We start from the raw sequence: 23,688 nt of genomic DNA on the forward strand, positions 1-23,688 counted from the left end.
ATTGCTCTGGCTAGTACTTCAAGTACTATATTGAATAGGGAGGAAGACAATGGGCACTCTTTTCTAGTCCCTGATTTTAGTGTGATTGCTTCAAGTTTCTCTAAATTTAGGTTGATGTTGGCTACTGGTTTGCTGTATATTACTTTTACTATATTTAGGCATGGGCCTTGAATTTCTGATCTTTCCGAGACTTTTATCCTAATGGGGTGTTGAATTTTGTCAAATGCTTTTTGAAGTTAGGATATCCTTAATATGAAAATTCTGATTTAGTTCAGCAGTGTTGAATTATTTCCCAAAGCGATTCTTCTTGGGTGTGTTTTCCCCCCTAGAGCTTTCATGTGTTCTATAAGTTTCTAATATAAGATCTATCTAGTTTCTTTATTAAGGCACTTAATACTTAATTGCTTTCTAGAAAGTCTTTAATTTCTGTATTTCTTTCCTGACCCAGAGATTGTTGAGTAGAGAGTTGTTCCGTTTTCATAGTGCGTAGGCCTTCTGGTGTTTCTATTGTTGTTGAAGCCGAGTTTTAACCTATGGTGGTCTGGAAAAGATACAGTGAATTATTTCACTTTTCTTGTATTTGTTTCTTTGTGACTCTATGGTCAATTTTGGAGAACCCAGGATAGCGCCTTGCAGAAATGACAGCTAATTAGTAAATGGGTGAAACTTTCAAGTCACAAAACAAAAATACTCAGTGCACATGGAAGAATTCACTAATGCATTTTCATATAAAATGTTTATTCAATAAAACACATTCATTTTATATATACAGCTATTAGATTTGGCTGAATGGGTAAAGCTGAGACCTGGGATATAGATGGCAAATCCTTTACACTACAACTCAGGGTATAGTCAAAGTGGATGGCAGATGATCTCAGAGTGAGTTAAGAATCAAGAGTTTTGTGATGTGATCTTTTTATTTCATCCAGTATTAAATAATGCATATATCTGGATTATACTGTTAAAAAATGTCAAGGAAAAAATAAAACCAATAACCAACCAATCAACCACCCAAGCCAAAAAACCAAAACATCCTGCAAGTCTACATACCATAATATACCACAATTACATAATTTTTAATCACAATTTTATTACTCGAACAAATTAAGATAGTCTGTGTTTTTACATTATAAGTTTTACATTTTCTTCTTTTTTATACAAATGTTCACCAGGCCTCAAAACCATCTATTATCCTTAACTTAGCCTCCATCCACCTAGACTATTTAGAGCTATCAGTTACTATATGGTTCTAGTAACTGATTTCTCATATGCTCCCCATTTCTGCTTTGTATCTTTGGTTTTGTTGTTGTTTGGTTGATTGGAGTCTTTTTTGAGTGTACACTGGAGATATATTTGCTTTGGACTTAAAGCACAAGCAAGTTTTCTCATTCTTTTCAACAGGTATATACCTGCATTAATATAATAGTATTAAAAGTGTCTAATTAGGTGTATATTTGTTAATATAATATTATATTAGTATATAATAAAATAGTATATATAGTACTATTAATATAAGTGTTATATGTATTAATTATCAGTTAACAGGAATTTACTTTTCACATTTCACTATTAATATAATGCTGAACTAAAAAAATCCAAAATTGGGGTTGGGGATTTAGCTCAGTGGTAGAGCGCTTTCCTAGCAAGTGCAAGGTCCTGGGTTCGGTTCTCAGCTCCGAAAAAAACAAATCCAAAATTACAAATTAGTTCTCAACTAAATTATGGATAAAATGTTAGCAATTAGTCTATTTCGACCAAAACCAAAAGGTTTATGTTCATAAATGTTGATGCAAACTTGTGATAATTATTTCTACTAATTCTAATTTTGTCATATTATATAAAAGTGTGTGGATTTGTTCTTTAAAAATCACAGAAATCTTTGAGATAGAAAAAGGAAAGGAGTGGAGAAGGTCAAAAGGAAGAGAAGAGAATTATGTATGTTGGGAGAATAGTATGTGAGAGACAGACAGAAAAGAAAGACTAAGCAATGAAAGGGGGAGAGAGATACTCAGAACAGAATGGACTAGGTGGAGGGATGAGGAGACAAAAAGCAAAAAGAAGTGGAGAAGAAAAAAATGATGGGAGGGGAGAAATTCAAGAAGAAATATCAGAAGGTGAAGACAGAAGAGGAGAGGGAATGAGATGGGGAGGGGAGGGGAGGAGGAAGGAGAATGGCTGGTTGATTTGTATGTTCCTGATCTGGTCCAGCTCCAGACATAGTAGGTGTCTTTACTCCTGTTATCCGTCATTAGCTAATACTGAGTCTCTTGATTTCTGAACCTACGCTAAAATTATCCTCACTGTAATTCTGCACATTAGCTCATGTGCTATTTGAGTTTGGCTGTATTCTTCTTACTAATTGTTTTATTTTAGCTACTACTGTTTTCATGAGAAGGAGAGAGAGAGAGAGAGAGAGAGAGAGAGAGAGAGAGAGAGAGAGAGTAATTGCACCCCAAAATGGAACTTCAAGTTATTTCAAGTTGTTTGTCTTTTTGGTTTTCCTTTGTTGTGTTTATTGTTTTTGTTGTGTTTTGCCAAGCTGATACAATCTTAGAAATACCTTAGAAGATGCCATCTCAATTGAGAAAGTGGCTTCATCTGATTGCTGTAGCGTATTTTCTTGATTTATGGTTAATGTTGGAGGGCCCTCCCACTCTGGGCAGTGCCATCTCTGAGGTGAACAGCCTGGGGTGTGAAAAGAAGGGTAAATAAAGCAGGACAAACAAGCTAGAAAGCAGCATACTCCATAGCTTCTGTGTCAATTTGAACCTCTAGGTTCTCACCTTGATTTCATGTCCTGACTGTATCCTCAGTGCTGGAGTGTATATTGGGAGGTGTGAGATGAAATACACCTCATTCCTCCAAAAGTGTCTTTTGGTGATGGTGTTTATCACAGCAATAGAAAAGTAACGAAGATGGCATCTGATCATAAACACGTGAATGTACTTCATTTTATCCTCAAAGACTGCATACATATAATGTTTATTCATAGATTTTTAAGGTGTGTGTGTGTGTGTGTGTGTGTGTGTGTGTGTGTTTGTGTGTGTGTGTGTGTGTGTGTGTGTGTGTGTGTGTGCGTCTGTCCACATGAATTTGTCTGTGATGTGTCTACAAGCATTTGGGTGTGTGAATATGTGCAAAGGTCAGAAACAGAAGTCTCGGGTCTTTTTGAGATAAGGTCTCTTGCTTTTCACTGTTATCTTTTTTTGTAATACTTTGAAATATGCTAGTAATATATAAGCTTTGAGTATCAACCCAGAGTGTACAGCAGCAATGGGACTCTCAAATATAATTATTTTGGTAAATTCACAATTTAGGGATGACCTAGCACTTGCAAAATATCAGTCTCCAGTCATGACAAAGGTTTTAGAAGCTTACAAATTATTTGGCATTTGCAATCACATTCAAAAGGCTGCTTTTGTTTATTCGAAGCTACTATTCATTCTCTCATAAGGAGATGATTTATATTGTCTTTTAGTTTCCCATTGTCCATGAACCTTATTGTAGGTTCCAATGACTCCAACCAGTGCCTGGGAATTATGAATTCTACCCTCAGAGAGTGCTTTCTTTAATTACAATGACATACTGGAATTGATCCCGTGCTTTGACTCATAACCCTAGGGTGCCTTTAAATGTTATGTAGTAATCAGTTACCCAGTACCACAAAGCTATTATAGTCTATCCAAATCACCCAAAGATGGATGAACTTGCCACTGAAAGAATAGCAAAAGCAGCTGCATATGGAGATTCTGGCCAAAATCTGAAGTATGTGGTTCCTGAGACATTAGGATAAGAGTAGATCACCATCCAAAATTGTGGTAAATGCTATTGAGACTTCATGGTGCAGGTGCTTTCTGAAATTCTAGTTCTTTTATCTTTTTAGTGTGGTTTAATGGAATGAGCCAGATGGCTGAATCCAAACCCAAGTCATGTGTTAACTCAGCACATATTTGTTGTATGCCTATTGTAGTCATCATACAATTTGAGGTACTCAAGCTACAGTTTAGGGCAGGAGTATGCTTTAGTGGAATGTCACTGAGTAATGAGACTAATTATCCAGATGGAGTTCTGGGAATTCTCAGCAGAACTAGAACAGGCTGCTGCCCCAGGAGCATGCAGGCCTTGTTAGGAGAGGGAAAAAGAGGAGAAGGAAGAACATAAATGTGAAACAACATACAAACCAGTGAAGTCAGATCAAGTCAGGGTGACATTCAAGGCCCAGTTTAGAATTAGAGGAAGAAGACATATGCAATGCTCTGAGAAGTAGAGTTGCTATGCCCAGGATACTCAAGGACCTGGACCATGCAAGCGTATTATCTTGCTTACCAAAAATAGCCTTTTTAGTAAGATGCCATGACCAGTCATACTTAAAGAAACAAAATGAGGCATAAGGATATGTTAAAAAAGGATTAAATTCTGTGTTACTGCACCAGTCCTGTTCCCAGAATGATAACTCTGAGACTAATTATTTATTTTTAAGTGCCTAGGTTATAAGCTTTGCTTCATTCCCTGACTAGCTTGTAACGTCTTAAACCCATTCAAACTTTTCTATGTCTATCATGTAACTACCTCTCTTCAGTCCAGGTAGGCTTCTTTCTCTCTGAGTTCATATACCTGTCCAGTCCATCTCTCTTTTCTCTCCACATCTCCCATCATTATTGCACTATTTCCTAGAATTCTTTTGCTTCTCACCAGTGTTCCCTGCCTCAGCTCATTGGCCATCAGCTTTTTTACTGACAGGTGATTCTTATAGATGCTCTTCTGCAGGAAGATGGTTCAGTGGGTAAAGAACTTGCTTCTGAGCATGATGATCAGCGTGTTGGTGCACAGAACACAAATAAAGATTTATGTGATAGCACATCTCAAATCCCAGTAGTCCTATGGCCAGATGAGAGGCTGTGACATGACAGTTCCCCAAAGCCTGCATCCGGGAAGTCTGGCATCTAGAACAGACGGAAACACATTCTTAAATAAGATGTCAAATAAGGCTTGCAACCACATTTAAGGTTTTCCTCTGATTTCTGAATGCAGCTCAAGGCACTTTGTTGTATAGCAGTTCTATCCTAGGAGGGTGGAAGAGGCTAATGAGAATCTCAAGATAAACCAACATCATGTGCCTGAGAAGTAGATACCAATTCAGAGATCACCAGACCTTCAGGGCTGCCTACAATTGATACTGAGACCTCCAGGATGCAGCTCTCCTGAGTCACCCCCTGTTGGCAGTGTAGCTGCTTCTGTATTATCCCTGCTCTGGGTACATTATTCCTCATCCATGCTCCTGTTAGTGCAAATACATTTGTTCATTAAGTTGGACTTTGATACTGTCGTAGGTACTGTTCTATTGATGTGAAAAGATACCATAACCAAAACAACTTTTATACAAGAAAACATTTAATTGGGGAATTGCTTATAGTTGTAGAGTTTTAGTCCATTATCATCATGGTGGGAGGCATGGAGGCATGCATAACCTACACTGTACTAATGAGAGCTACACCTGATCAGCATGGACAGAGGGAAAGAGAGACTCTGGGCTTGGGAAGGGCTTTTGAAACCCCAAAGTCCACCCCCAGTAACATACTCTCTCTAATAAGGCCACACATTCTAATCCTTTTAAATAGGGCTACTATCTGGTGACTAAGCCTTCAAATATATGAACTTCAGAGCTGTTATTATTCAAATCATCACATGTGCTATCCTTTGGTCTAGCTTAAGCTCCCTTTCTAGGATGACTACGTGTGTGTGTGTGTGTGTGTGTGTGTGTGTGTGTGTGTGTGTTGGCATATATTTTTCTCAACCTGCTTTAGTAAGTATTCATCCTCTAGAGGTAGTGGAAAAAGAAATGTTATTCGGATATGGGGGAAGTTGGCCTGTTTAAAAATAGTTAAATCACTCTTTGGGGGCAATTCTAATCTTCATTGTTCTCAGTCCTGTCCATTAGCAAACATAAAATCAGCAGCTGCAGATAACTCTGCTCAGCAGATACCGCACAAGAACCAGCAGCTACAGTCTAGCCCACTTGTTGGACACCGCAAACAGATCAGCAAGTGAAGGTCAATCTAAAAGAAACCACAAGGGTCAGCAACCAGCATGAGAATGTGGAAGTGGCAAGAAGCTGCAGGAACCTCATGAGAAGGTCTGTGTCAAGTCTCTCTATGAAGTCACCATAAATGGAGCTCAGCAATGCAATGTAAGGTGAACTAAGTATGTGTGTGTGGCCAGTGAAGACTAGCGAGGCAGAGCAAGGCAAACCAAGCTAAAGCCCCCATTGTCTTGTAGGGTCATATTTATATTCCTTCTAAACATCATGTGTCCTTTCACCTGTTTGCTATAGCAAAGCATCCTTTCGCGTATGTCTGCTTCAGGAAAATATTCTTTCACATGTCTGCTTTAGCAAAATATCCTCTTACCTGTGTGCCCCAGCAAAACACTATTTGATATAACTGACATTCAGTACAAATCAGAAGTTTCTACTTTAATGTTGTATATCCCTATGAAAAACCTGTCATACTTCACTCCCAACAAAAACATGCACAGTCACACACAAAGAAAGTTTCAATTTTGTAAAATACCTTCTATTTGTCTATACATACAAAAGACAGATTGCAAATTATAACCACAGTTGTTAAAATAGGAAACTAAATTTTTTTATACACTAATGAATTTTACAACTAGGAACTAGCTTTGCATACTGACCTTTAGTTTCAACTAGCAGAAGAAAGGCTCTATATTTGACATAAAAGTATAAGCCATGGGGTTCTGTAAAATAATAAAGAATGTTGGATATTTGATAACAAATACAATAAATCCCAGAACTTCTAATCATTAATAGAACCAGAAATTTTTAAAAAGATTAAATAAACTAATACTGAAATATACATATCTTAAAAGAGTATTTAATAATACTAGAAGCGAAGTGATAACTCTAAGCAATTATATTAAAGCAAGAAATGAGGTAAGTTAACACTGGTAAACTTTAGGATGGTGGGTACTTATCAAAAGTGAGAGGATTAAGAGCAGCATGAAAATATTTTTTCCTTAGTTAAAGCATTTGTATCTGTCAGCCTAGCTATTAAACAACAGCTCAAAACTAAAAGATCAGGAAAGAATAAAAGTTATAAAAAACACTATTAAAACTGGTTCTTTATGCTAAAGAATGAATAATAAAAACCTCTACAGGTTTTCAGCAACTCCCGGTACACAACACATATAGACACGATACACAGATACATCTATGACACACAAGACAGTTACAACACATATTTGCACACAACACACAACACAGATCTATACACAGAACATAGATATGTACCATACACACAGTACATAAAGAAGACATAACACACACACACACACACAAATATATTCATAGAAAAGAATTTTTATGTATTGCTTTGGTAGCATATTTCCCTACTTCCTATCACCATGAATAGCAAGATGTTAGTTTATTAAATTTTCTCTTATTTCAATAAGTTGTATTGACTAAAAGAACTCAAGACTGCACTGCTCTTAGAGGATATGAATGAGAGCACTGTTCTTAAAGGACACAAATAACTAACAAAGGTTGCCTGTGTATGGAATTCTAGACAGAAAATGCCTCAGTGGGAAATCCAGGTACCCTGTCTACTGCTTGACCCTTTTCTGTGCCCACACATTCATCAGTTCTATTATACTCCCTGTCTAAGAATTTAACAAGCAAGCAAAGAGACATGGACCACTCACAACAGATGCTAATAAAGTCAGATAATATGCATGCCTATAATTATGAAGCAGAAAGATCAGGTCCAGACCAGCCTGAGATAACTGGCAAAGACTGTATCTCAAATGGCAGGGATGTAGGAAGATCAGCAAAGAAAATCATACTTAGATCATAATACAATAGCAAATGTTTTAAATAGTTACTTATTTCTTCTTTACATAATACCTATAAAAAGCAATGAAATTCACTTTTTACAAAACCTGAGTTCCATTTCCAAGTCTCAGAGTGAAATGAGTCTTGCAAAACTCCTATAAAATATAAAATATTTTCTTAAATCTAAACCAAAGTGGCAAGCCTCACTTAGAATTGTTGGTGAAGGGAGTTGAAGAAACACCTTATTATGGCTATTGTGATTGCTCTTGGTGGTCTTCTAGAACTTGAAGGTACAACCTGTTGAAGATACTCAATACTGTGGATACAGGATTAGGGAATTTGAGGTGGAACTGGCCAGGAAGACACTTACCTGAGGACTAAGTTTCATAGAATCAGAAATCACTAAGAGAAGGAAACAAGCCCTCTACCTAGCTATGGAGCCTACCGACAAAATGATGATATGCATGCCAAGACATCCTCCAAAAGTGCAATTATGGCACTAATATCTTGTGGATAACCAACAGATGCCTAATTAGAATTAAGGTTCATTCATGTGAGTAGTAAGGTCATGTATCGTAATGGAGAACCTAGTTATGCCACTTTGATAAACTTGTATAATTTCTAAATTAATTCTAAATGCTTACTCTTAAATTCACAGATGAGGTTACCTCCAAGTGTTCATTGAAGAAGCTTCTCTTTATAGTACATGAAGAACACCTCCGAAAGCCACCCTTGGTCAAAAGGAGAGTAAAGGACCATGAGGTGCCCACTCTCTATTGATAAATCTACACAGCCCCTACACCTAAGCCTCAGAGAACATCTCAGTAGAGCATCCTGAAAGATTATCAGAGTCAGAGAGTCAGAATATCTACTCAGAGACCATGCCATTTATATATTACTGTAAAGCTGCACTCAGGAAATCTAAAAAGTCTGGTCACTTAAACAAAAGTTGAATGACAGCACTTGTTGACATGTCAATATGGGTGAAGGAAAATTTGTAAGATCCCATTCCTAGATTAAGTACTACTTCTGAGATCAACAACTATTGAGAAAGAGTCAATCTTCTCCAGAGATAAACCCATTATAGGTAATCTAATCCCAAGTGATCATACTAGCATTATGAGAATCACTAAGTGAACTGGGGTTACCCAGTTGTTACATTGTATATGTGTGTGCATGTGTGCAAGTGTGTGTGCCCATGTATATGTCTCTGTGTGGGGTGTTGTGTGTTTATATACCTATGTGTTTCTCTCTGTGTGTAACCGTGTGTCTACTTGTGTCTATGTCTATGGGTATGCATTTAAAGAAAAAGAAGCCATGGGTTTTAGAGAGAGAATAAAGTTTCACATAAGCTGTAAGGAGTGTACTCATATATGCAATTCTCAAAAAGTTATGTTTAGTTTAAAAAAGAAAAAGAAGCTTCCAGTTCCCAGCTGCACCCAGAGCTGACACAGTCCCACAGCACTTTGTAGACAAATCCCCTGGAGGAGAGAGATGGACTCTCAAAAGTGCAGATAATCCTGAGAGCTCAGGGGAGACCACAACTTCTGCTCACATGCCTGACACATTAGGAACCTGCCTGGAGGCCTCTGGACACAGGAACCGAGGAGCAGTCTGGGACAGGAAGCCAGTGGCAGAAGATACCATAGAAAACATTGATACAACCATCAAAGAAAATGTAAAACACAAAAGGCTTCTAACCCCAAACATCCAGGAATTCCAGGACACTATGAGAAAATCAAACCTAAGGATAATAAGTATAGAAGATTCCCAAATGAAAGGGCCAGTAAGTATTTTCAACAAAATTATAGAAGAAAACTTTCCTAACCTAAATAAAGAACTGCCCATAAACATACAAGAAGCCTACAGAACTCCAAATAGATTAGACCAGAAAAGAAATTCATCCTGGACATAATAGTTAAAACACCAAATGCAAAAAACAAAGAAAGAATACCAGACTTCTCACCAAAGACTAGGAGAGCCAGAAGATCCTGGGCACATGTTGTAAAGATGCTAAGAGAACACAAATGCCAGCCCAGGCTCTTCTATCCAGCAAAACTCTCAATTAACATAGATGGAGAAACCAAGATATTCCATGAGAAAGCCAAATTTACATAATATATTTCCACCAAGGCATCCCTACAAAGGATAATATATGGAAAATACCAAGACAAGATGGGAAACTACACCCTAGAAAAAGCAAGAAAGTAAACAGGAAACACAAACATTCCTTAGTATTTCTTAACATTGATGGACTTAATTCCCAAGTAAAAACAAATAAACTAACAGACCCTACATGAACAGGCCCCAACATTGTGCTGCATACAGAAAACATACCTCAGTGACAAAGACAGACACTTCCTCAGACTAAAAGGCAGGAAAACAATTTTCCAAGAAAATGGTCCCAAGAAACAAGCTGGGGTATCCATTCTATCAGCAAAGATAAGGAAATACACTTCAAATTCATCAAAGAAAAAAATTCACCAAGATGAACTCTCAATCCTGAATATCTATGCTCCAAATTTAAGGGTACCTACATTCATACAAGAAACCTCACTAAAGCTCACAGCACACATTGCACCTCAGACATCAACAGTGGGAGACTTCAACAGCCCACTCTCAGCAATGGATATATCATGGAAACAAAATGAAATAAAGACACAGAGAAACTAAAAGAAGTTATGAATCAAATGGTTTTAACAGATATCTATAGAATATTTCATCCTAAAACAAAAGAATATACTTTCTTCTCAGCACCTCATCATACCTTTTATAAAAATGACCATGTAATTGGTCATAAAACAGACCTCAACATATACAAGAAGATTGAAATAATCCCGTGCATCCAATCAGATCATCATGAACTAATGCTGGTGTTTGATAACAACAACAGAAAGCCCACTTACACATTGAAGATGAACAACGGTCTACTCAATGATAACTTGGTCAAGGAAGAAATAAAGAAAGAAATTAAAGATTTTTTAGAATTTTATGAAAATGAAGGCACAACACTCCCAAACTTATGGGAGAAAATGAAAGCAGTGGTAAGAGGAAAACTCATAGCTCTGAGTACTGCCAAAAATAAACTGGAGAGAGGATTCGCTAGCAGCTTGAGAGCACACCTAAAAGCAGTGGAATAAGAGGAGGAGACAACAGGAAATAATTAAACTTAGGGCTGAAATCAACCAACTAGAAACAAAATGAACTAAACAAAAAAATCAACAAAAAGAGAAGCTGGTTCTTTGAGAAAATCAAAAAATAATAAACCCTTAGCCAGACTAACCAGAGAACCTAGAGCAAGTATCCAAATTAATGAAACCAGAAGTTAAAAGGGAGACAAAACAGCAGAAATTGAGGAAATTAAAAAATTTCTCAGATCCTACTGAAAAAGCAGATACTCACCAAAACTGGAAACTCTGGATGAAATGGATAATTTTCTAGACAGAAATCAGCTACCAAAGTTAAATCAGGATCAGATAAACCATCTAAAAAGTCCTATAACTACTAAAGAAATAGAAGCATTATTAAAAGTCTACTAACCAAATAAAGACCAGGACCAGATGGTTTAGTGAAGAATTCTATCAGACATTCATAGAAGATCTAATACCAATACTGTCCAAATAATTGGACAGTAAAAACAGAAGGAAGACTACCCAATTCCTTCTGTGATGCTACAATTACACTTATACCTAAGCCACAAACCACACAAAGACCCAACAAAGAATGAGAACTTCAGACCAAATGCTCTTATGAATATTGACACAAAAATACTCAATAAAATTCTTGTAAACCAAATATAAGAACACAGCAAAATGATCATCCATAATGATCAAATAAGCTTCATCCCACTGATGCAGGGATCATTCAATATATGGAAATCCATCAATGCAATCCACTATATAAACAAACTCAAGAAAAAAATGATCATCTCACTAGATGCTGAAAAAGCATTTGACACCCCTTCATGTTAAAAGTCTTGGAAAGATCAGGAATTCAAGGCCCATACTTAAACATAGTAAAAGCAATATATAACAAACCAGTAGCCAACATCCAACTAAATGGAGAGAAACTTGAAGCAATCTACTAAAATCAGGAGCTAGACAAGGCATCCCAGTCTCTCCTTACCTATTTAATATAGTACTCAACAGAAAGCGTACATATGCCTGGAAGTTGAAAACACTCTACTCAAGATAACATGGTCAAGGAATAAATAAAAAAAAGACTATTTAGAATTTAATGAAAATGAAAGCACAGCATTCCCAAATTTACAGAATACAATGAAAACAGTGTTAAGAGGAAAGCTCACAGCTTTGAGCTAACCAGAGCAATCAAACAACAAAAGGAGGTCAAAAGGATACAAATTGGAAGGGAAGAAATCAAAATATCACTATTTGCAGATGCTATTATAGTATACTTAAGTGACTCCAAAAGTTCCACTAGAGACCTACTATGCCTGATAAACAACTTCAGCAAAGTGGCTGGATATAAAATTAACTCCAACAAATCAGAAGCCTTCCTGTACTCAAAGGATTAACAGGCTGAGAAAGAAATTAGGGAATAAGCACCTTTCACAATAGTGAAGATAATATAAAATACCTTGGTGTGACACTAACCAAGCAAGTGAAAGACGTGTATGACAAGAACTTCAATTTTCTGAAGAAAGAAATTGAAGAAGATCTCAGGAAATGGAAAGATCTCCCATGCTCATGGATTGGCAGGATCAATATTCTAACAATGACCATGTTGCTAAGAGCAATCTACAGATTCATTGCAAATCCCATCAAAATTCCAACTCAGTTTTTCATAGAGTTAGAAAAAATAGTTTGCAGATTCATTTTTGGTTAAAAAAAAACAGGATAGCTACCTCAAAAATAAAAAAAACTTCTTGGGGACTCACTGTCCCTGACTTCAGTCTACATTACAGAGCAACTGTGACAAAAACTGTATGGTATTGGTACAGAGACAGGCAGGTAGATCAATGAAACAGAATTGAAGAACCAGAAATGAACCCACATACCTATGGTGACTTGATTTTAGACAAAAGAGCAAAAACCATATAGTGGAAAAAAAGATAGCAGTTTCAACAAATGATGCTAGTTCAACTGGAGGTCAGCATATAGCAGAATGCAAACCAATCCATTTTTATTACCCTATACAAAGCTCAAGTCCAAGTGCATCAAGGACCTGAACATAAAACCAGATACACTGAAAGTAATGGAAGAGAAAGTGTGGAAGAGCCTTGAAAACATGAACATAGGGAAAGATTTCCTGAACAGAACACTAATTGCTTATGATTTAAGATCAAGAATTGACAAATGGGACCTCATAAAACTGCAAAGCTACTGTAAGGTAAAGGACGCTGTCATTAGGACAAAACAGCAACCAATAGATTGGGAAAAGATCTTTACCAATCCTACATCCGATAGAGGCTTAATATCTACTTATGTAATTAATAAAGGATGGCCTTGCTGGGCACCAGAGGGAGGAGAAACCCTTGGTCCTGCCATGGCTGGACCCTCCCTCCACCCCCCAGTGTAGGGGAAGGGTTGAGCAATTAGGTGTGGGAAAAGGGATAGCATTTGAAATATAGATTCATCTATTCATCTTTTGTTTTACTTTTTTCCCCTGATGTATATATGTTCACCACCAGGTTGTCTGTAACTCTGTGGGTTACATCTCTGCTATCAGTGGTATCTATTTAGCCATCACACTGTTACCCATGACGCATGTAAACATGTCCCCTTGCAGGTTTGTGATCATCTCATGAAAATGATAAGTGCTATGGAAGCTTCCCTCCTTCCACTATCAAGTAGGTTTACTGATACACAAATATTTGAAATCTACATTGAGTGTCAGAGTGCAGAGATTCTGGGAAGATCAATATAAATAGATCAAAATATTCTCTCCAAGATATTAAAAAATAATAAAGAGACCACCATTTGGGGATTCTAAAGAATAACAAAGGATAGATAACAAAAATTGTTCTTAGAAACCCCTCTAGTAACTTTTTGAGAATGAAGAAATTCCTAGGAACCTACACCCTTATGCCAGAGCTTACCCTTGTCCACTTTGCTCAGAGACATTTTTTTTCCAAAAACTAGAGTCCAGTGTGCCAGAGGGGGTGAAATCAGTTTAGTTTGAAGGCCAAGAACTATGTTTTCACTGCAAATAAACATGGCCATTTTCCGGAGGGGTGCACAGAAAATCCTCTATGAGTTGGTGAGCAGTTGGATAGAAGATATTAATCTTTATTTTAAGTTCGTATGTGGGCATATAAATGAATGCTTTCTATAGGGAATTGGTTCTAATGCTTTGTCTTAATTAAGCTCCCAAAAGCTGTACTTCCAGATGTTGAGGGTCCCTGGCACGAGATGGCTTCGATTGGTAATAAAGAATTGCCATGGATCCTTGTTATATGTGGGAACATCGTTTAGATATATGCCAAGGAGTGGTATAGCAGGGTCGTATTTTCTGAGGAACCTCCAGACTGATTTCCAGAATGGTTGTGCCAGCTTGTAATCCCACCAACAATGGAGGAGTGTTCCTCTTTATCCACATTCTGGCCAGTATCTGCTGTTACCTGAGTTTTTGATCTTAGCCTCTCTGACTGGTGTGAAGTAGAATCTCAGAGTTGTTTTGATTTGCATTTCCCTGATGACAAAGAATGTTGAACATTTCTTTAGGTGCTTCGTGGTCATTCGAAGTCATTGTCAGTTGAGAATTCTTTGTTTAGTTCTGTAGCCCATTTGTTAAAAGGGTTATTTGATTCTCTGGAGTCTAACTTCTTGAGTTCTTTGTATATATTGCATATTAGCCCTCTATCAGATATAGTATTGGTAAAGATCTTTTCCCAATCTGTTGGTTGCTCTTTTGTCTTATTGACAGTATTATTTGCCTTACAGAAGCTTTGGAATTATATGAGGTCCCATTTGTTGATTCTTGATCTTAGAGCATAAGCTATTGGTGTTCTGTTTGGGAAATTTTTTCCTGTGCCTATGTGTTTGAGGCTCTTGCCCACTTTCTCTTCTATTAGTTTCAATGTATCTAGTTTTATGTGGAGGTTCTTGATCCACTTGGACTTGATCTTTGTACAGGGTGGTCATAGCAGTCTTATTTATAATAGCCAGAGACTGGAAAGAACTCAGATGTCTTTCAACAGAGGAATGGATACAGAAAATGCAGTACATTTGCACAAGGGGATACTACTCAACTCTTAAGAACAATGACTTCATGAAATTCTTAGGCAAATGGATGAAACTAGAAAATAACATCCTGAGTGAGGTAACCCAGTCACAAAAGAACACAGATGGTATGCATTCACTGATCCACATGAAGTTCAATAAGAAGGAAGACCAAAATTGGATGCTTCAGATCTTCTTTGAAGGTGGAATGAAAATATTCACAGGAGGAAATACAAAGACAAATTGTAGAGCAAAGCCTGAAAGGCCATCCAGAGACTACCCTACTTGTGGATGCATCCCATATACAGCCATCAAACCCAGAAAATATTGTGGATACTAAGAAGTGCATGCTGACAGGAGCCTGATATAGCTGTCTACTGAGAGGCTCTGCCATAGCCTTACAAATATTAGGCAGATGCTCATAGTCAACCATTGAACTAAGAGCAGGGTCACCAATGGAGGAGTTAGAAAAAGGACTGAAGTGGTTGAAGGGGTTTGCAACACAATACCAACCAAGCAGACCCCTCAGAGCTCCTAGGGATGAAACCAACATCCCAAGAGAACACAAGAATGGACCTATGCTCTATTCGAATATGTATCAGAAGATGGCCTTGCAGGGCATCAATGGGAGGAGAGGCCCTTGGTCCTGTAAAGCTAGATGTCCCAGTGTAAAGGAATGTCAGGGTGGGGAGGTGGGAGGGAGTGGGTGGGTGGGTGAGGGAGCACCCTCATAGAAGCAGGGGGTTAGGATAGTGGGTTTGTGGAGGGAAAACTGGGAAATGGATAACACTTAAAATGTAAATTAAAAATGCAATTAAAAAAAACAAAAAAAACAAAACAAGAACTGCCATACAGCCAATGGCTGGGCCATTTCTACCATTTGGTCTGGAGTAGCAGAGATGAAATATAGATTTTAGAAGATGTTAACTTGAGAATACCAGAGGAGAGTATTTGCTAGCCCTGGGGAGGTATAGATGTGCCAGTCATTGAACTAGTTAAGGCATACTAAGATTAGCTGGCAAGTGTGTGTCTTTCATTCCTGAATCCAGAACTCTTAGGTGAGTGCATCGTGCATGTGACCCGTCAGGAACCAAAGCTGATTAACTAGTTAACTGCTACATATTCCATCATGGTTTTGTCATTTACAGACATCATTGAACTTTGTCCCTGTCCATCTTCCTTTTTCCTTGTTGCTGGTCTCCTTTCACCCAATAACAGCCCCTCCTCTGCTTCTCTGATACATATTCCCCATGTCCTCTCTTGTCCCCCTCTGTGTAGACTGCTTCCTCTCTTCTCATGTTCCCATTCTATTTTTACATCACATATGTAATAATAAATTATATATATATGGATTTATGACTAAATATTTTCTCTCTATGTAATTACTTGTATATATCACATTTCTATGTACAAACACATATATGAACATATATTATACACATTTCTATATATTTTGCCTTCTGCATGTATAAATGCATATCCATACAACTTTAACTCTAGGTATTCATACTTACAAAATATATACTTCTAATATATTAGAAAATATAAATGAATATATATAGCATATATGTAAATAAATATATGGATATATGTATGCTTATAAATATGTATGTTTTAATATAGTATGTTTATGAATACATCTGTCTGTAAATAAACATATAAATCTATAAAGTATGTACATGTAGGTAAATATATTATTATGTTTATGTTTTTGTATACTTAACTATCTATGCTGGCTAGTTTTACAACAATTTGACACAAGATAGAGTCATCAAGGAGGGAAACCTCAGTTCAGAAAATGACTCCATGAAATGAGGCTATATGCAAACCTGTAGGAATTTTTCTTAATTAGACCTTTGTGGGGTGTCATCCCCAGGTTGGTGGTCCTTAATTATAATAAGAAAGCAGGATTGGCAAGCCATGGACAGTAAACCAGTAAGCAGCATCCCGCTACAACCTCTGTATCAGCTCTTGCCTTCAGATTCCTAACCAGAGTCTCCTTCCTTACTGCTTTTAATGTTGAAGTTATATGAAACTGTGAGTTAAATAAATCCTTCCCTCCCTAAATTGCTTTTGTTTATGGAATTTTATCACAGCAACAGTAACCCTAGCTCTGACAAATTGGTATCAGAATCATTGGGTATTACTATGACAGACCTGGTCTTGTTTTGGCGAGGATTGTAGAAGGACTTTGGAACTTTTAGCTAGAAAAAGCCATTTAGTATTCAAAGGTTTTCTGTGGGAGCTAGGAAGATAAAAATAGAGTGATGCAGACAATCAAGGCCTGGCTTGTCACGGTCCAGAAGGAAGTCTGGGCACATTTAAGTATTCTATCCAGGCCATTTGCTAGTTTTAGTTGACAGTGTCGTTCTGGATAGCTGGGGCTAACAAGAAATGAGAACGACTCAACTAAAACCTTTGCTTTAGTGGGACAACTTGTGCTGCTCAGCTGGAGATGAACTCCAAAAGAAGATCAATAGAGCCATCTAATCTGGACCCTTGAGGCTCTCAGAGACTGAACCCCCAACCAATGAGCACAAACAGGCAAGACCTAGGAGATGGGCAGCTTGGTTTTCGTGTGGGTCCTGAACAACTGGAGCCAGGGTTATCCCACAAGGTGTTGCCTGTCCATGGGATATGTTCTTCTAGCTATCTGGCCTCCGTGGGAGAGAAAGCAATTAGCCACTCAGAAACTTGAAGTGCCAGGGTAGGGGGATGTAAAAGGCAACCCCCACCCACTCAGAGGAGAAGGGGAGAGGAAATGAGGGAAGAATTGTGGGAGGGAGTGACCAGGAGGGGGGCAGTGAGCAGTGAAAAGGAATAAACAAACAAACAAACAAATTACCAGCATTATTTAGGTGAAATCTGAGGAAGTGTTTTCTCAGATTCAGCAACAGAAGCTGTGTTCGAAAGATAGCCAAGGTTGTACCCCCTATGGCAGCTGAACTTGGTAAATTTTAAGAATTACCCAGGTAGTACTAGTTTGAAGACATGACAAGATCAGGAACACAAACTGAGGCTTAGTACTTAAAGACCAGGATAGACCATTGGAGAAGGTGCAGTCACAGTAGCAGTTATACATCAGTATTGAAGGTCTCATGGAGAGAAGTTGAGGCTTGATACCACAAAGAAAGTCCAGGAGAGGCTACTTGAGAAAGTGTTGCCCAGTTTCAGCAGACCTGAGCATTTTGAGATGCAAGTACCAAGAAATAAGCACCAAAACTGGCATTAGTGGTAGAGTAGAACAGAGGACGCCAGAGCCTGGAAGACAAGTTGCCTGTGCTGTAGATGGTAGAGCAGAGAAATGACCCAAGCCTTTTGGAGGAGTCCAGAGATCATGAGTGAATCTAAGATATTGGACAGTAGGTTATTTTCACTATTGAATTTCAGTTTTGCTTTGTTCAGATAGTAACAGGGCCCTGGTTCTTCTCTCTTGAATTACTAAAGTACATAATTCTGATTTTTACATAAGCCTACAGTTGATGAACTGAACTTTTAGAAGAGATTTTGAATATTTAAAGATACTGACTCTTTCGGAATATTACTCAGCTCTTAAGAAAGAGGGCGTCATGCGTTTTTGTAGGCAAATGGATGGATCTAGAAAGTATCACCCTGAGTGAGGTAATTCAGACCCAAAAGGACATGCATGGTATGTACTCAGTGATAAGTCAATACTCAACAAGGTAAACAATCGGAAGGGTCTAAGTGAGGATGCCTCAATCCCACCTGGGAGGGAGAAGAAAGCAATCAGGTTGGGGGAGGGGGCAGAGGAAGGGAGGGACCCGGATGGGAGAGGGGACAGGGAGGGAAAAGAGGGAATGTGATCAGGTATCGGAGTGGGAGGGGGGTTAAACAAGAGTGAAACCCTGAGAGCCATCAGAAAGAATGGAAACAACCAACCTCAGTAGGTAGGAGGTGGAGGGGCCCTCTCGAATGTACCAGAGACCTGGATGGTGAGAGAGGCACAGGACACAAAGGGAAGAGTCTTAGATGAAATGCTCTACAGTGGGGAGAGGGAACTTGTAGAGTTCACCTCCAGTCGAAAGATAAGGGCATCGAGTGGAGGGATTAGGTTGCCATCCCACAATTAAAAATTCTGACCTAGAACTTTTTTTCTGTCTAAAAGAGATACAGCGACAAAAATTGAGAAGACACTGAGGGGAAGGAGGTTCAGTAACTGGCCCAACTTGGGATCCAGCTCCAGAAGAGACTCCAAGGTCTGACACTATTACTGATGCTATGGCAGGCTTACAGACAGGAGCCCAACATGGCTGCCCTCTGAGAGTCCCAACAGGCAGCCATAAGAGTTAGATGCTCTTTACACCCAACCAAGGATCCCTGTGGTTGCATTAGGGAAAAGCTGAAAGAAGATGAGGGGGAGGGCGACACCATAGTAATACCAACATTCTCAGCTAACCTTGACCCCTGAGATATCGGAGATACTGAGCCACCAACCAGGCAGCATACACCTGCTGACAGGAGGCCCCCAACACATATACAGCAGAGGACTTCGGGGTCTGGGTTCAGTCAGAGAACATGCACCTAACCCTCAAGAGACTTGAGGTCCTGAGTTAACTTTGCTCATGGTGTTTCATTGCAACAGCAATAATTCTATAAGACACTCTTTAAATGTATATAAATGTAACTCTAGATTCTATATGTGAGAAAATACATAATGTTTATTTTTCTGAAGCTAATTCATTTTGTTTCACATGATGGCCTATAGTTCTATTTCTGACAAATGCTATCATTTTTATTTTTCTTTACAAGTGAATACAATTATATTGTATGTTTGTACCACATTTTCTTTTTCCTCCTATGTGTTGATGATGGACAACTAGGCTCGTTTCATATTTTTGATGTTGTAAGCAATGCAGTAGTAAACATAGCTATGTAGGAAACTCTGTAAAGTGCTTTGGGCATGTATCTACCTGTGGAATCAAATGTCCAGCTTTAGTGTTATTTTGGCAGACCTCCCTACCAATTTTCATTATCATCCTCTACTCCATGACCCAACAGCTATATAAAAGTTTTTAGCTTTTAATCATATAAATATAAGTCCTACTTACTCTAAAATTTGAACAAGCTAAAACCTGTAAACTCAATTATCTTTTAAGCAGCAGAAGATGAAATGCTTCCTCTTCTAATCACCATATTGTTCATAGCCCCTGATAATATGGGAGATAGATTTCAAGGATGGACCTTAATGATCCCTGCTTCCTGGCATCAGTCCTTGTACAGTTCCTTCCCCTTGAGTAGCTGGCTTATAATCAAGAGGATAGAACAACTCTGAAGGAGTATCGCTTCGAAGATTAGCTCACAAAAGACCATGGTTTCCTTCTGCCAACAGACTGCAAACTTAGCTGAAACCAGCTGCTATGGTAGAGGAGCCCAGATGTCAGGGAACTGGGGATGGTTCTTGGCCAGTTGCCAGTGAAGAATTAAAGCTCTAAATCCTGTCACTGACATGGAATTAAAACCTTGCCAGCTACATGGTGAGCTTGGAAGGGAACACTTCCCTAGGCAGGCCTTGAGAGAAGAGGACAGACTCCCTGCCAAGGACTTGCTTGCAGTCTTCTAAGAAATGATAAACCAGAGACTCCAGCCAAACATAGCTTGTATTCAGACTCAGAAACTTGGAGATAATGAATGCATGCTTTGATTTAAGCTGTTAAGCTTTGGGGTGATTTGTTCCATAGCAAGAGAGAACACAGACACAAGACTTGTTCCTCAATTTTTGTTCAAGCAGCCCCTGGAGTTTGCTTGTCTGATGCAAGCTTAGAGACTCTCGCCTCCCCAAAGTGCCTCCTGGCCTGGTCCACCTAATGTTTAATGCTTCTGACATAGATACTAAAGGGAAGCTTTTCAGGAAAAAACTACATACTTAGGGAGACTTGTTCTGATTAAACACAATGTTCAGTTCTTATACACAGTCTTAATAGTTCCCAGTAGGTCCAAGAGCAACTCAGGGATACTGGAGCACAACATTAAAGACTGACTTGGTTCACGTAGTGATACTGGATCACAGTACTACAGGCTGCATTGGTTAATTCAGTAGTACTGGATTGTCGATGGCTAAATTGATTGACGAAGAAGCTCTTCTATTGTTTTCAGACAGTATGTATTTTTTTGTTAAAATTTTCAAATTCATTCTTACAAATTACTTTGTCATGTGTACATAGACATTCACATCGGGTTTCTTTTCTTCTACAAGCACATTAATCTCAATTTTCCTTCACAGTGTGTTTAGTCTGACAAAACTAAAACAAATGTGATTGAATTACACAATAAAAGGTCATAGATATGCCCCACAGAAGAAAAATGCAAGTCTTGTATTTCGAAATTAAATAAAAATCAGTAAATGACCTTTATTCCTCTTGTAACTCTTATACCTTTTTTTTCCTGAATAACCAAAAATGGGCATATATAGAAGAATGGACTTGATATGTTACCCTGCTTCCTTTTTCTAAAAAACAAAACAAGACCCTGAACTAATCCAGTTAGAAAGGGAAATGGTTACTCTGTCTCAAAGATTAAAGATCTTGATCTATAGTCCACTGGCCCTTTGCATGATGGCAAATCATGGCAGAATAGAAACACACACCACATTACTGGAAAGTGAAAGAGATCAGGTTCTAATAATCCCACATGAAGGCACACATTCAATGACCTAAAGACATCCCACAATGTCCCCTCTCTTAAGGTTTTTAATTCTCTATAATGAAACACTTCTTGGGGCCTGGTCTTTACCATAAGGGACATAGAGTGACACTTAAGAGTGAAATGGTGTCATCTCACTTGTAACTTACCTGTCTTTCTGAGACTGACTGTAGAGATGAGTCCTTCTTTTCACATACTTATTCTATTCTCTATTCTCTATTCTACTCCTATTCTGTTCTATTCTGTTCTGTTCTATTCTATTCTATTCTATTCTATTCTATTCTATTCTATTCTATTCTATTCTATTCTATTCTTCTATACAATTCTATTATTCTATCCTATCATATTTTATTCTATTCTCTCATATTCATATATCTATCATCTATTATTATCTGTCAATTGATCATTAATCGTCTTCTCTCTCTCTCTCTCTCTCTCTCTCTGTGTGTGTGTGTGTGTGTGTGTGTGTGATTCATTAGATTGTCTTGTAGGATAAAATCCAACAATGGCTTCCTTAACACAGGAGAGGCTGAGAATGTGGTAATTGCTTTGTTCACACCACTAAATGTCTCAGTAGTTCCAATTTGGCCCTATAGGCATGGAGGATTTCAGGAGATCTGCTGCTTGTCAGTGTATATTTGAATTACAAAAGAAATCAATCCTAATAATGTGGAAGGAAAAGTGCAGAAGTCAGAAAAATAGTGCTACCAATGAGAGTGAGGGCAAGCAAGCAAAAACCAAAGCATCTCTCTTTGTCCTGTTATTGGGCTCCTTCCAAAGGCTGTACCAGGAGTTTGAGTTGGTCTTCATATTTTAAACAGTCTAATCAAGAAGATTCTGTACAGGAGTTTCCAGCATCATGTGTTTTGGTCAATTCCAGATGCAGTTAAGTCAACAACTAAAATTGGCCATTAGTGTTTCCCCTTGAACCGAGAATTTATTGATTAAACTGCACTGAGTAGCCACTAACTCACGGTGCCTATTTCTGCCTCTCCAGATCTGGGATTATAGGCAGAATGCCATTAATCCTGGATATTGCGTTAGGATTCAATGCAAGTCAGTATGCTTCTGTGGCAACCACTTCACTGACTGAGTCATATCTGTAACCCATATCATTTCTTAAGTTCAAAACAAAGTACTACATATTATTTTCAAAATCATAATCTAGGAAGCAGTATTAAAAGAAAAACATTGCCAGCCTTCCATTGAATAAAATACAAGAGTCTAAAAAGGTACTTCTAATTCTTATAATTTCAATTTTATTTTATATTTCAGTTTTCTGAGATAGTCTTTCTTAGACCACACTGACCTCTGACTCACTAAGGACTCAGGTGATCTTAAGCTCCTGATTCACTTGCTTCTACTTTCCAAGCATTGTGACTATAGGCATGTTCTTCAATGCCCAGTTTTTACACCAATTCTTTCATTAATCAGTGAAAATAATTAATAAACAATTAATTATAAATTAATTATAAATTAATTAATAAATAATAAAGTAAGTAAATTGTTTGAAAACAAAATTTCTAGGAAAGATATGAAAATAGAAGGCCAATATGTTTTCACTATTCAAATCAATAGTGTCATGGAATGGCTGTGGCAGTTTGTAAATCCTCAAGCTCCATGCTTACCACAGTCTCAAAACCATCAATTCTGAGGACAATGTAAGCACACAGTACACATTTTAGATTGCTGTGGCCTAAAGGGCCACTTCTAACTTTGAGGACAAAATATTTTTGCAAGTGTCTAAAGAATTATGTGAACTGCACCAATAAACAATATGTGGCAAGGGTGACTGACCAGGCAGGCTGCAATATGGAAACAGAAATATTGGGGTGATAGTTCAGTAGCAATTTGGAAGACCTGTATTTAATTCCCAGAACTTGTGTTAAAAACAATCATTCAAACAAAATAAAAAAGGGCAAGCACAGTGGCATGTAGTAGTAACCCCAGAGTCAGTGGTAGCAGTGTGTCCTATCTAGTGAGATGACACTTGAACCA

General features: G+C 38.0%; 1 long non-coding RNA gene across 2 annotated transcripts; it reads right to left on the reverse strand.

Moving 5' to 3' along the window:
• Nucleotides 1-405: 405 nt before the first annotated feature.
• Nucleotides 406-21,921, reverse strand: LOC108352640 (uncharacterized). 2 transcript variants are annotated; one of them, XR_005492417.2, is made up of 4 exons: nucleotides 21,840-21,921; nucleotides 6,694-6,756; nucleotides 4,693-4,943; nucleotides 406-541 (listed from the first exon to the last, which is right to left on the reverse strand). It is a non-coding gene; the product is annotated as an uncharacterized LOC108352640 (long non-coding RNA). The 2 variants fall into 2 exon arrangements; XR_001840993.3 differs by lacking the exon at nucleotides 406-541 and having other exon boundaries at nucleotides 4,395-4,943.
• Nucleotides 21,922-23,688: the final 1,767 nt, after the last annotated feature.

Source organism: Rattus norvegicus, chromosome 13, assembly GCF_036323735.1.
Source record: "Rattus norvegicus strain BN/NHsdMcwi chromosome 13, GRCr8, whole genome shotgun sequence".
NCBI lineage: Eukaryota > Metazoa > Chordata > Mammalia > Rodentia > Muridae > Rattus > Rattus norvegicus.